The 15,182-nt window shown below is 46.8% G+C and overlaps 1 non-coding gene across 1 annotated transcript; it reads right to left on the bottom strand.

Annotated features, from left to right (window-relative positions):
• Positions 1-6,874: 6,874 nt before the first annotated feature.
• Trnag-ucc (transfer RNA glycine (anticodon UCC)) lies at positions 6,875-6,946 on the bottom strand. Its single transcript has one exon. It is a non-coding gene; the product is annotated as a tRNA-Gly (tRNA).
• Between the last annotated feature and the right edge of the window lie 8,236 nt (positions 6,947-15,182).

Raw genomic sequence — 15,182 nt, 5'->3', positions numbered from 1 at the left:
AATTTAATCCGCGCAAAATGTGTCTGTCTGTGTGTGTGTGTCTGTGTTTCCATTGCCCTCTTGTGCCCTGCCTGTGCTTCTTGGGGGCTGGGAGATGAGATGGAAAGAAAAGATGAGAACCAAAGACGGCATACGATGAGCGTAAATCGTACGTTTAGCTACGTTTTGTTTCTTGTGCTACCTCGCGTTACCACCGCGCTGGAAGCCGTCTGGATGCATACTCAGCAAAGGATCAGCATGGTATGTCGCGGCTAGGAATCGAAGGAGAACTACTGTCTCTGGGCAGACATTTAGGGCACTCGGTGTAAAGTTGCAGGAAGCGAACTGAAATCAATGCACCGATCGAACTCGATCGTTCTTTGCAGTGACAAACGGGTGGGAATGAAAGTTTCTACAAAAGTGTGGCGTTCTGGTCTGCATCGGCGTGGTACAGGGTGTGACCAGGAATGGAAACGCAATGACAGGGCACACTGCTGAGACTGATTTGCTAATGAAGTACGGTCCCATTATCTTGAGCTGTCAATCGGTGTCCGCTTTAAATCATCCTTTCCCCGTCCAAAAGTGCATCCAGTGCAGTGGAAAACTGATTGGAAAAGTAGCTATATATATTGAACATTTGTAGCAAGAAAGATTAACTGTAAAATGCTATAAATGTTTTTTTTTTTGTATGGAATTTGTAATAACTTTGTAAACAGCATTAACCTGACTACGTATAAAGTGCCTTCCAGAACCGCATAGCTGTCGTATTGCAATTCTCCCGTCCCCCACAGACCGAGGATCAGCCACCGTATCCACATCCACAGCATCCCGATAACGTCCTGATTGGCTGGATCAACCGCTGCGAACCCGCCCTGTCACTGCTGTCACGGTCAACGGCACCACAGTGACACGGCACGCCAAGAATGGCGGTGGAAAATGGCAGACAAGCCATTACTCCGCTCCGATACGATCACCCATTAAATTATGGAAAATTATATCCTCCCCCCCCCCAACACCCCTGTTTCCCTCCCTCTCTCTTTCTCTCTCTCTCTCTTTGAAACGATCGCAACGTGGGGGTCCTCGGGGTCTCCTTGCCCGATCAAGTACGCCGATCGTCATCACGCGTGCCGGTCGCATAAAATTAAACCACAAATCGAAGAGAGGGAACGGTCCAAACGGCATTGGAAAGGTTTCCCGAAACGACAGGACAGGGATGCGGGATGCGCAATGAGCTGGCTTGAGAGCAAAAATGAAGGTGCGGTCGATGCGAATCAGCTGGATCCACTCCAGCCATGCCGCAGCGATCGTAACTGCACGGCCGCGGGATGAGCTGGGTTAGCTTACGCCCCCGGTGGCATAAACCAACCTGTACACTGTGCACAACGAGCTGTGTGTGTTTTGGTTTAGGGTTAGGTGGCAAGCAGCATCCCCCCTTCCACCCCTTACCCGCACGAATCAAATTCTTGTCACCTTCGAAACCGCAAAAGCCCCCCACCAAATAACCACATTCGTATGCTAATTGCCCTGTAACGACACCGGATCCGGCTGACGCGGCCCGATCGACGGCCCCGTGGCTTGTCGTTAAATTAAAACAAAACAATTTGTCCAACGATTCATAACTCATAACCGAAATGCGATACACCGCGGTGTGTGCGATCGAGCCAGGCGGAGCCGCGGTCCATCAGTGGACGCGTGCCCACTGAAGTGGCCATGCGAACAGGAAGCAATTTACCACCAGGGGGGGGGGGGGGGGGGGAAACATAACCTCCACCAAGCGAGCCACACCACAAACCATTCACTCACATGTGTTCGAGGGAGGGGAGGCACGGAACCGGGTGGTAAAAAAGTGGTGAAATTTGAGCTGTGCTTGCGAAGGGATCGCGGGAAGACGCGCGTAGGAGGCGGCCCTCCTTGCGGGGCAGGAAGGGAAACCGATTAGCCATCGCTAATGCAACACTAAATGGTTGGTGAAAATCGCCCGATGAAGAATGGCCAGGAGATGGGGCGATTGATCAGATGGAAACGCGCGATAAAAGCCGATCCTCCTCAGTTGAAGGATATCCCGCACTTGGCACGACCCGTTCTGGGCCCGTGGCTCGTGCCGAAAGATTGATGGGCCCCGAAAAAGAAGGGTACATTCATAATCAAAAAGGAGAAGGGCGATATTTTGTTGCCGGATGACGTAGGTGTATGTGTCGATCGTTTAGGGGTTTTGTTTTGTTATTGAAATTTAAGAAGCACTTTGCTGTTTTTGTTTGTCACGGTAGCTACATGTGTAAAGGGGCAATAAATTCGGGTAGAATAACATTGAAATATTTTTGCTGATTCGCCAGGTGTGTAAGCTGTGGCTGTTGGTTGAAGCTTAAGTCCAACAAGTGGGTGTGGGGAAGTGGGGAATGAACATATATGTTTATGCCGTCTTTCTTCAATTCCATATTCCAATTATTAGATCCATTCCAATATGTTTGCTGCTTTATTTGTTTATTTTTGCTCCAGCACGATCATCGTTTTGCTCGATCTTGAGGATCGCCACCGTAACAAAAAGAAAACAACAGACACCACAACTACCACCGTGTGTGTGTGCAATTTTATGAGATGCATAATTTTCTTTTTTATTGCACACCGCGATCGGACGGACTTGGCCGCCACTGGGACGAGATCGTAAAAAAACTCAAGTCCCCCAATGCACCATCCCATGCGCGAAGAATGCATGCGTGCCGCCCGTTCGTCAATATCGCCGTGAAGAAGGAAGGCGAGCTTTCACGGTAAGGAAGATCAGCCACGATCAAGCAGGGTTTCGCCTCACCGTTGGGTGGCGTTGCATGGCAAGCAATGATCAACATTAGGATGGATGGAAAGGGAAAGAGCAAATGTAGGGGGGAGAACAGCGAAATGTAGTTCACTTGATCATGGGGGCAGTGTAAGCTCCCCAACTGACCGTTTGAACGGAGCAACTGGTGAACACTGTTAAAGGGTTCATGACCCATCCCATCCCTCAGTGGTCCGTTCCTGGTGCTTCGGGTCCCGTCGTTTTGCATTTGATTCACCGCAACTCTTCAACGCTGACAACACGGCAGGGTCGAATTCATGTTTTATTTACCTTACCGCTCGTTCGTAGACATTTTTTGTTGTTGATGTTGTTGTAACAAAACCAGGTGACTCCTTTCTCCCTGAAGTTGGTGCCCGGCCTGTGTGCCCCGTAGGGGGAGGCGGCTATTGCATGTAGATTTGACATAAACAGCACCTCCATTACCTCCAGCAGCCCAGCATGGCAGTGAGCGAATAGGAGGAAGCCGGCACCGTCTAACGCTCCAGGGATGCTTGCCGGGTTGGTTGGAATGTTTCAACATTGATTCATGTGCGGTTGGCATTCTTTGGTCGAATAATTAATGTAATAATCTTTTGTTTATTTTGAGAAGAAAAGCAATACATAAATAAGGCATGCAGCGTTACCAACAATTGGTTTTATGGAATTATGTTCCTTTGGGAAGCACTTTTACAGCAAAGACTTGGGATTTAATGTTATAAAAAACATCTTAAATTTGTTGCTAGAGTCCTACAAATGCTAACGAGAATCTGCTATTTAAACGCGTGTACGCTTAGAAGATCAACAATTCAACTTCCTGGCATAGAATCTGATGTGATCATAACATCCTCAGGTTTACAAAATGTGTGTTTTATCACACTTTTAAACAGTCAGTCGTCTGAAAGATTTGGACGAAAGTTAAACCACTTCAGCGCAGGATCATTGAAATCCTCTCTTAAACTTACTTTCAATTTCAATCATCATTTCCACTATCTAATCGTTACTTATTCACTACTCCACGTACTAACAGAATCATAGAAGAGCTTAGTAATCCTGATATTAATGGCGCAGAGCCTATTGGTATCTACTATGCGCTGTTGTTGATGCTGTTTAATGTTTCATACCAAGACTTCATTCAATTCCTGAGAACTGCAAAGTGAGTTGTCACAAATGCAATCAATAATTCGTATAATGATCGTAGATTATTGTGCTTGAAATCCATAAATGTCCTTTACTCTTTCGTTACTTAAACGTTACTTTCGTGGAGTATAATGTTGAACACTTTACTTTATGCTGACGTCTTTTTATAGCTATGTAACTCCGCCACCTACCAACAGCACACCGGTACACAAGGTCCACTTAACGGCGATGTACCAGCTTCTTTGCATGTGGTCAGGATTAGATCAATTAGATTTAGCGTACGTAGCCATCGGTAGTGCGCAACGGTAATTCCGCAACCGCACATCACCTTGGGATCGTGGTGGTGATTAATTAACCATTAGGGCGCATTGGATGCGCCGCACCGGAGCAACGATGTTGTACGCTTTACACGCGTTATGCTGCCAATCGCTGTCGCCGTTGTCCCCGGTCAATCCGTTGAGGGTACGATCGCGGCTCCCTTTGTGCGGTGTTGATGCCGTGCGCGTGAAATTTATTGCCCGTCACCAATCGATGCGATCGATGCGTTCCCCGCGTTGTCTGTCTCTCTCTTGCGATCCAACATTAGCGTGTGCGTGTGCCCCAGTAAATCATAGATGGAAGGGCCGCTTTGCCCTTGCTCCTTGCTGCTTGTTTGCCCGGTTTGCCCGGTTTGCCTTGTTTTCCTTCTTTTTGGGGTCGAGTGTTGATGTCAGCTGATGTACGCAGCTGATGGATGCGCTGCAGCCGATTTTCGCGCAACTAACGGGGCCCCGCGTGGCGAATGTGCGGACCGCGATCGGACGCGCAGATACTGGTGCACGTTGCACTTCGGGGCAGCGCAGCGCGTGTGCGCATTGCATAAGGGTTGCACCGGTGACTAGCATTATAAAGGGGAGGGTGGCAAATTGTTACGGAGGGTGCAAATCATCACAAAACACCAACAGTTTGAGTGTGATATGCGTGGTGGGAGATGTGATCGGGAGACGATCGTTATGTAAGTATTAAAATTTAAATCCATCGCTGCCCTCTCTTCCCCAAGAACTAACATGGGAGCATCTAAACAGCATGCATTCAATATTCAATCGCCGTTTCGGCGTTCAGTACATTTGTCTAAAATCCATTTGGCTTAAAGCAATCCTTTAGCAAGATTGATACCACACCGCCTCAAACATTAACGAGGCACAACAATGCGAGATCAATAAGAAAAACAGCCCTCCAGCCTCAGCATGACTGGAAGGAATTTCGGTAACAAGAAATCGAGCCCCCGAATTCCCCTTTTGTGTGGTACTCCCGGTACATCAAGACATCAAGACGGCGCAATCCGGCAGACTCTAGCGGACGGGCATTCATAATCTTATTAACGGGCGATACGATGTGTACCCGGTGCCGGAAATACCGACCTTACCGTACACCGTGGCACCGTCTACAATGTTGTTAAAAGCTCAATCCAATCAAAGTATTTCAATTTGCCACCGCTTCACTCTCAATGCCCTATCCCCGGGAGGGGAGGGAGAAAAGGGTTGATCGATCGTCTCTGATCATTCGCACCCGGGAACGGGAGATATGTTGTGAATAGAAAGCATGTATAGCGTCGCATTCTTCTCGATGAAGCACACCAGCACCTACGTTGTGAACAACGCGGACAGGCGAAATCAAACACCGGCCCCTAACCGGTAGCACTGCGGGTGGGGCGAGACGTGTGGCACGGCATCCAATATAAACATCAATCCCAGCTAGAACCGACAGCCCTTCCCGAAAAGCTCTCGATTATTGTTTGCTTCCCTCCCCAAAACGCCCTATTTTTCGCCCACTGCCCGAACCCCGTTGGAAGTTCCTGTCGTGAAGTGTTTAGAGTACGGCAATATCCCGGCGGGGCCAACATGTCAAGTGGACCCGGCCATCGCCACCGTGTAGCTCGCGATCATTGCAATCGGATCAAACGGAGCAGTAGGAAAATAAATAACGCACGGCACACGTGCACGAGATCGCTCCGCGGCGGATCGAGAGCGGGGACTCGGGTCCTCGATACTTTTCTCCCTTTTCCAACTCAATACAGAACCACACAATGGTCGTCTTTGAACGTCTTTGATGCAGCAAATAAAACCTCCCCAATATGTTGGGGGAAGGCCCCCCGTCTCTCAAAGCGATCTTTTGCATGCACAGAAGCAGCACACGATTGTGGTGTGGTGTGAGCTTCTTCCGAGGTGAGGCCATCCGTTCGCTGCCGGGTGTTCCGCGCGTCAGCGTCGCAGGCCGGGAAACCACACACGATCACACGATATTTGAAGCGAGCAGCTTCTTCAGTGTGTGTGTTTTTATAAAGCCAAGGCGAGTGTTTTGCCCACTGGCTGAAGTGTTTTCCCCTGTGTGGCCAGCAGCACGCCGATCGATCGAATCTCGCGATACGATCGCTTCCGTACACGGGGAGATTGAGGAGAACAAAAAAAAAACGATCAAAAATACATTAATCGCGATCCGATGCGATTTTCGATTGAACATCTCGGAGATCGAAGATCGGGTGCTGATAATGCTAACGACGATGTGTGGAACAGTGGAAGCGATGCGTTTGCGAGACGCGCTTGAAATTGATAGCATCCGGCAGCAGTGGCAGCTACGGGCTGTTACGGGGTTTAATTTCGTGGATTCTTTCGTACGGAGGCATCGTGGCACCGGTTATCGGACGTGTAAGATCAAGCCGGGCGGGATGTTTGGTGCGAAATCTGGAAGGATTGAAAGAAAAAGGAAGGTTTTGATGTAAATAGTGGTCGATTTGTGTAGATCTGGCCGATTAGACTGATTAGTTTCAAATGTACCGCCGAGCAGGTGGGAAAGGTTGACAGATGAATAAATTGGAAAAGAAGCATTGGAGCTGTCTTGTAGATGATCGGGATGGATTTTTTTTATAGAGATTTGAACCAATTGGCCTCTTTCTCCTCTTAAAAAAGTCTGTGCGTCGGCCGGGAATCGAACCCGGATCAACTGCTTGGAAGGCAACTATGCTGACCATTACACCACCGACGCAGGTTGAAATAATTAATGAATATAGTTAGTTTGGTGTTTTAGCCATCATTCCATGAATTAAGTATAGTTCCATAAGTTTATTAACTACATCCTTCTGTAGTTCTCAATTTCAACCACTCCCGGCGTTCAGGAAATGTCGACTGCATTTCCTTTCTTTGAAATCGATTCATATTTACCCGAATTTATATTAAAAAAAAAAAAAACAAAACAAAAATCTGTCACAATTTGTTGTGCTCCATTCTTCAAACCCTCTCCACCACCTTTTCTGGGCAGGAGATTTTATACAACTTCACCCACTTGAACTCTGCTGCTGCTGCTGCTACTGCTTCACCGACCGGTAATAATCAATTAATGAAATGCCCGAAAATGAAACGAAAGGTGTAAAGTTATAAAGTGTTGCTCATTTTTTTGTTGTTGGAGCTCTTCCACCACCTCTTTGCCGGTGTGTTTTATTCGCCTTCGGTTCGCAGCGTTTGCGTTCCCCCTTTGGCTTGATAGTGATTAATACTAAAGATAACTACTGCCCGCGATACAAACTAGACGTACTCCCCGGTCCCGGGGGGGTGTCCCAAGGGACGCTTGGTGTTTGCGACCGCGCAGTGACGAAGTCCTTGGTTTCAGCTCGTTCGGTGTGTCTTCGTTGGACACACTTTGTTTTCCTTCTCAAAACTGTAGGCTCCCTTTGGGCAGTTCCTTTCCGAATCGAGTCATCGGAACAGCATAAATGGTACGTAAAGAATAAAACACTCTGGACATGAAATCAAACCCCGATTCGGTAGTCCGTCGAATGGACCGTCGAGTAGGGACCCAAAGAAAGAAACAAAAAAAAAACGGAACCGAAATTAACCGGACCGTAAGATCTGATAGCCGTTTGCTATCCACGCTGGGGAGAGATTTTCATCAGGGTGTCTTTTTTTTGTCTTCTCTTTCAATTTTTCCTCCATATTGCGTGTATGTGTGTGTGTGTCTCTGTGAGTTTACTAGTCTTCTTTGCATTATTGTTACCCTTCACTCGTTCATTCATTGATTCGCTCATTGATGGTTGTGTTTTATAATTTATTCAAGTGTACGCTTTCGCGCCCTCCGCGTCAGACATTCGTTGACGACGGATAATCTGCTCTTGGTTTTTTTTTTTTTGGGTGTTTGGTCTCGGTCGAACCAAACCCAGCACGGTCCACGACCGATCGTTTCGTGATCTACGTGCCGGTGGAAGGTTGGGAGGGAGATAGACAAGGGCCGGTTGTCCAGCGATATCGAGAAATTCGCCCCATCGAAATCAGCCCCATTCCATCAGCTATTCTTCTTTGGACGAGTGCAGAAAAAAAACAGAACAGAACAGCTCGCAACAGCGGCGGTGAAGGTGTTCGGGGAGGGGGAGCGAAGTGGCTTAAAATGTGACATTTCCTGTCGTAGAAGTGAGGGCAATTAATTATAACCACGATCCGCGTTTTTTTTGTTGCTGGGAGGTTTTTGGAAGGTTCTGAGTTAGAAAGAATGATTTCTGGTACTTGAGTTTAACGAAATTTTAATCCTGATATTTTGAGGATTATTTACTTATTGTTATACAATTGATACAAGTTTTTAAATTATGACCTAATGTAGTCAATATTGGGAAACAAACCCAAATGTTTCTGTTGTCCCCAGGCTTCAAACGCTCAACTTCCATTCAAATGCAAATCGGAACATCTTTAACGTGATCGTCTACACACAACACACATATTTCACACCAAACAACCGTCCTGCCAATTTGCTCGGGTGTTAGTGCAATCAAAAATTAACGAACCAACCGGCCCGCGAACCAAACGGCGGCTAATGTGTTGGCCATTCGTTTTCTCGGTAGCGCAACGGAAATCGTGATCGATAAACGGTTGTTAATCGATCGTACAGGATTGGATTTGAATGTGGATATTGTTGTTTTCGGGCTAGTTTCGATCAAGTTTTCCTCCGTCTGTGCTCCTTGCCCTCTTGCCTGGGTTTCCTCACTATCACGTCTAATTATCCATCACACAACACACGCTCCCCCGAACGATCGGTTAATAGACACCGCTACCGATCACGCTAACGAACGGGCGAACACTTCAGGGCTTGGGCAAAAATGTAAATCACCTACATCTTTGGTCACAAATTGGGAGAGTAGTTTTAGGCTGAACCTTATCATTCCTCCCCTCCCATGGCCCATGCTTTTCTTCACCTTCTCCGCCAGCCAATGATCGAATGAAATAGCAAATTGGGACCATTATTTTTCTCCGCACGGGGGGACGCGGTGCCATTCCGGTTCGAAATGACCACTGCCACCAGTTTTCGCCAGACGCTTCAGAGCGGGAATGCCACCTCACTTCATTATGCTTGAAGCGGTGTTTGATTGTTTTCGGAGGGGTAGCTTGTTTTTCTTTCTGCTTCTTCGGCTCTGTTATTTAAAGAAAAAAATCGTTTACGCACCCGAAGGAAAGCGCGCAGTAGCGGGGCAATTTCCCTTCGAAAAACTGCACGAATGTCAAAGCAATATTAAAATGAGCAGCCCGAAGGCGAACGGCACAACACACCCAGACACACACACACACACACAGGCTCCGTGAGGGGACAGAAACAATAAATGCGCGTTACGGATGCAGGATAAACTGGAATTTAATTTGTGAAATATATTTCCAAAATGAAGCAAACGAAAACCAAATCAACCGAAGCGAGAGGAGCCTGGGCGCATAGTGGGAGTGGGAACTTAAAACGTTGACTCGCTGCGTTGAGTCCTGTCGGTAAGGGGCTCGTTTCGTCTCGATTGCTAATGACACAATTTTAATCGGATGTCACACGCTAATGATCGAAATCAATCCGATGGTTTGGGGCCGCCAGTTTAATGGCGAAGGGGATGGGAAGTGACCACGCTGTGGGCGCCTTGGGTGAATACAAAGGTGTGTGGGGGAAAAAGGAGGTTCTCGTTTTGCATTTTCAGCGTGCGCGAATGAACGGGCCGACTCAACTGCAACTTGCTGCCGCGGTGCCTGGGTCCCGCTTGTTTATGGTGGCTTGTGTCAGGGCCCCGGACACGAACGCCAAGCTGCAACATAAATAGTGTTTTGAGCTGTTTTACCACATTTTATCAACCGCTTGCACCGCTAATACGATACCTGATCGAGCGTCCGAAAGTGTCGTTATCAAACTTTGGCCGCGAAATGCAAGGCAACAAGCCGAAAGGTCGTATTGGCTTACCCCGCCAGCCCCATCATACGGTCGTTAATTAATTGCTCGTGTCTTATGGATCGGGCAACAGTTGTATGTTTGTTTGTTGGATTTTTTTTTATTTGTTTCGTTCGACAGTTTCGCTTAGAGCCGGGCGGGCACATTTCGGAAGCTACGCGCTTTTTGGCGCCTTTCAGGTAGCTTCCGTGCAGCTTTGGCTGGCTGTGCGATGGGTTTCTTCGCCGTGCGAATTTGCATTTTACATCATTTAAGTTAATGAAAGATGAAATTAACAAGGTGCTTTAACACAGTTGGGCAAACAATTAGAATGGTGGGAAGTGGGAGAGTAGTGAATGCTGAATGCAACAAGCGTACAAGCGATGGAAACGATGTTGATTTTACTGACAAAAACAAGGGAGCAGTGAGAATATGTTCGGGGTAAATTGTTTAACTTGATCGAGGTCGAGGCGCCACACAACTGGAGCTTCTTTGGAGCGCTCCTTGATCGTGGTAATCAACAAGTGCAACTAGCATTGCAGTCTTCCACCACTTGCTGCAAGCGTAACGCCACAACCTGTCAAGTGGTCAGATTTACAGTACTAGCTGTTACAGTAGCTGTGTGTTCCCTCGGCTTTCCTTTTCTGGCCGAATCCCTGTCTGGGCTGTGGCGCTGCTTGACTGGCTGGAATTGCTCGCCCTGGCACAGTGTGATGCGCGGGATAACGCAGCCAGATAACGAAACATTGTATCCCTCCAACCATACAGCGTCTGTAATCGAAATCGTAACCGTGGTTGTGCTTGTTGGGATGTTTTCTCTTTCTCGGATTTGTATCTCTTTCTTTCTCTCCGATTGCATTCTCTCTTTGTGTGTTTGTGTGTGTGTTGCCCCTCAATGTGAAGATTAATCGGTGGCGATATCTCATCAGGGATAATTAATTTTCCACTGTACCGGTACCATCCCGTTCCATCCCGTTCTACCCCGGTAGCCCTTACCGTGGTGTGGCCGTACGTAAGCAAAGAAGCCGAGGATCGCCTGGCTGGATGCGAAACGGATGCATCACTCACCGGAAAGGAGACGCAATGTACCCGTATGTCATTTGTGGAATTGTTTAAGGGCTTGTCTCTCTTTCTCTTTCTCTCTCTCTCTCTCCGGTTGACAACAAGGTTTCCAGGAGTTTCCAGTAGCCACAATGGGGGGTCAACCGTTCTCCAGCAGCTTAAGGTTAAGGTTAGCGGCCACAGTGGCTTGCGTGCCGGGCAGGGCTGCAGTTCCGCACAACGGTCCAACAAATGGTTTGATCCACTGTAAATAGGTGTCAGCAGGATCGCAAATGAACTGCGCAATCTACACGGTTTGCTCGGCAAAACTCCGCGTGTACTTGGTGCGAATGAGCGAAAGCGAAAACCGCGGTGGATGAGAATTATGGTGCCTGCTGCCGTACGCAAATGAGTGTGGCGTACTGGAGGGTGGGAGGCGATTTTTTATCCATGCAGGGGCCATTTATAAAACCGCAAGTTTTACCCCGGTAGCCCGATAAGTATCGACAATCGTTTGCTACAACTTTATTCATTGCTAGAATGTTGGCCATTCGAGCGATGGCAGCGACGGAGGGAGTGAGAAATTAAGTCAAATTTTATTAATCAACTCAAAAAGAAGGCAAAACCGTTACTATGGAAGGGCATGTTAATTTACAAAACTTTACAGAAACACAATTGCTGAGCAACTACAATGTCCCCTAGGGTCTAGGGTTACCCTTTTAAAGCGTAAAATTTAACTACAATTAAAACATGCCTCCATCATCAATCATTATGATGAAAAGTTATGGCTCGCGGCTTTGAAGGTGTTGAAGGTGAGAAACTAACCCAGCTAACTCGAAGCTACCAGTGGTTCGAAATTAAACTGTGTGAAAACGATCGTGTGCCAAACGATCAGCTGAGATTTGTCCGAAGAGCACACCGACACCTTTGCCGACATTGACATTTAAACGTATCGGTAGCAGGTGCTTCGCTGATTGTCGGATGATTCTCCCATGGCGTAAATCATTGCCGTGTAATGGAGCCGAACTGGGGATGGGTTTGCCCGTTCCCTTAAACGGTGTGTTACACAGTGTGTGGCTGAAGTAGTTGTACTTGCTATTATGACACACTGTAGGAAGTATGCAGTGTACTGCAGTGTACGGATTCGTTACGGATAAGGAAGATTGGCAGGGACGTCCAATTGAAACCGATCAACCTTCGGGATGAATGGTTTTGGAGGAGGCTAGAATAGTCTTTAGGAGCTTCTTAAAAGGCAAAGTATGCTTACAGTGTGCGTAATACCTAGCACAACGTATGCTAAGTATGCTCTCATGTTTCACCTTGTGATTGTGAGTCTACTAGAGACATTACTAATTTGCGTACTAAATTAAAGAGTTTTAAATTACTATTTAACCACAATTTGATGTGAGCTCTTGAAACCTCTTTTTTGTGGAAGATACATTGGCCACTTTATCTCACGTTTACGTCTGCTGTTGCTGCTGCTGCATGCGGTCCAAAACCACCATGATCATCACGCAATTCCCACCAAATGGTTCACATATCGCAAAAAAAGAGAGATGAACCGTGCATAAAATATAAAGCACACCATCAAGGATAAAGCGTTCCGACGGTGAGCGTTTCGGCCAAAGCTTGGCCTCTGTATTACCGCTTCCAGTATCCATTCCACCAAAGCAGATCCCCAAACGATCGTGCCCGAACGATGCTTTCAACCACCTTCGGTGGTTCGGTGCCCGGTTCGGTTTGTACCCGGGGCTGTGATGGGCATGAGTAAGTTGTTGGGGCACTTTATGCTGGCGCCGGTTGTGATTGTGTTGTCGCCGTGCCCTTATCAGATGCGATTGTGCGGGTTGTGATCTGCTGCGCATGTGGTGTTTGTGGTTTCTGGACAGCCAAACACGATTTGGGTGTTTTCTTTTCTGTTTTTTTTTTGGGGAGACACTTCCACCAAGCGTTATGTTTTACCGGTAGCCCTCCGGGGCAGGTAATCCAATCCGGCTTAACATAACCGGCTGGTCACGTTTCTGAACCTGGTAACTGACCCGACCGTCCGGTGGGGAGGGCCATGCTGGAATGTTTATTTCGGTAGCGTTAGTGAGCTGCTTAGAAATGGACGGAAATGAGTGAGAAGCGCGCTGATTTTATGGAAAGATCATACTCGAAGAAGCTGGGAACATGTCGGCGACGGTTTATTTCGGTCGACAATGTAGTTCACGTAGATTCCCGCACTCGCTTGTAATGTGCCTTACGGAAAGGATAACGAACTTCACGGTTGCGGTAATGAAGGGTACAAAATATTGACACATTATTCTTCACCTCGTGGTGCACCGCGGACGTCGGAGATCGTATGCGTGTGCGCGGGTTTTTTTTTTGCGGTCCAGAAGGGTCAGTTTCAATTATGAACACATAAATTATCATTACCAACAATCGAACGTTATCGACCGGACACCGACAGACCGGTCTGAGTCAGGAAAATGTATAACTGAAGCTTCTTTGGAGTGTTGGCGAAAGCAGTTATGAAGGGATGGTCATAACGATCGCAGGCTAATTCCGACCCCCCCCTACAAGGAAGTGTTTGAGCGTGATGTACGATCGAGTGGGAATACATTCCCGTTGTGAGTTTGTCGTTCATGAGTCGCTAAAATCATCATCCCTATCGGATATTATTATTAGTCTAATGTAGTAATGTCTGCTCATCTGATTATGGATCTAACGCTTCTTTTGCCCTTCGGTTTCTACCATCCAAACGTGTCTCGAAACTATGCAAACAAAAACAATCCCACACTGAGGAAGTAAAACACGTTTTAATAATTCCCCCCTTCAAAAAAAACCCTTCATTTGACCTCCACCAAACCATTCGCTTTTGTTTTTTTTAAATGTTTTGTTTTGCCCGTGAGTTTATGACCAGCTAAATGAAGGGGGAGATTTTCCTTTTAAAACGAACCGAACGAATCTTACCCGCGCAAAGCTTCCCCCTAGGGGATAGGTTTGGCCCATTTGTTTTTACGGTGTGAACTGCAGCGGAGATCGTAAAACTGCAAACCGACCGCAGCAGTGGTGCATGGTGCAATCCGTGAAGTGTGCGGAATGTGTACGCGAACACATGGGCAGCGCATTTTTTGTGACCCCAAACCCGAAGGTGCCAATTGACCGGGAACGTGCTGGCTAGACGGATGCCGTACGGGATGGAACGAGATGACGCTTTAATGTTAACTGCATTTGTTTTGTAGAAGAGAAACTATTTTCTGATTCCATCTTACCGATTCGGATATTTTGGTTTATATTAAATACTGATGTGATATAAGTCTTTAGAGAAATAATACAAAATAACGCGCTGCGAATGTTTCTCTTTGAGTGATTTATTCGTAATACTTTTTCGTTTTCTTTTTAAGAGCAAGAGCTTACAACCACGATACAATGAACTTTGTTCCATTCATCTCCAAGTTTTGGACTTCTCTATCAATGTTTATCTCCCACGGATTCAGAATTCGTTTCTGTACTCGTACGCACCACACTGCACGCGTACCGTGCGCAGCGTGGTAGCTAATACAATTTGCAGATTGATTTTGTCGCTCCCTATCCTACTGCGTCTCTTAAACATTATTCTTAGTGGGAGGCGAAAGAGCATGCCAGTAAATTGTAGTAAATAGGAGAGATTTTGTGTAATGGTTCATGGATATCTCTCTATGTTTCTTCACATCTAACTTGCTTAAAGGTAAGTATGGGAAAGATACTGATACTCTTCCTCTCTTTTTTTTCTCTCTCTCTCTCTCTCTCTTTCTCTCTTTCTCTCTATCGAGCTGTCTCTGCATCAATGATAGGGAGTTAGGCGGTGAAAGGAACACCACGCAGATCTGGTATGATCTTCTACATCTGCCGCCTGCCCTAAGAAAGTGACTCTTTGAGACTGTCTATGTTATGTTATCGCTAATAGCACAAAATAACGTCCATTATGCTAAACGAAAAGATGTTTTGAAATGTGTTTCATTTATTTATTTGTTGTATACTGTCTATGTATAGTGATAAG

The sequence above is a fragment of the Anopheles coluzzii genome, chromosome 2 (genome assembly GCF_943734685.1).
Source record: "Anopheles coluzzii chromosome 2, AcolN3, whole genome shotgun sequence".
In the NCBI taxonomy this organism is placed as follows: Eukaryota; Metazoa; Arthropoda; class Insecta; order Diptera; family Culicidae; genus Anopheles; species Anopheles coluzzii.
The sequence above is the reverse complement of the archived record's forward strand: the minus strand, read 5'-3'. Positions and strand labels throughout refer to the sequence as shown.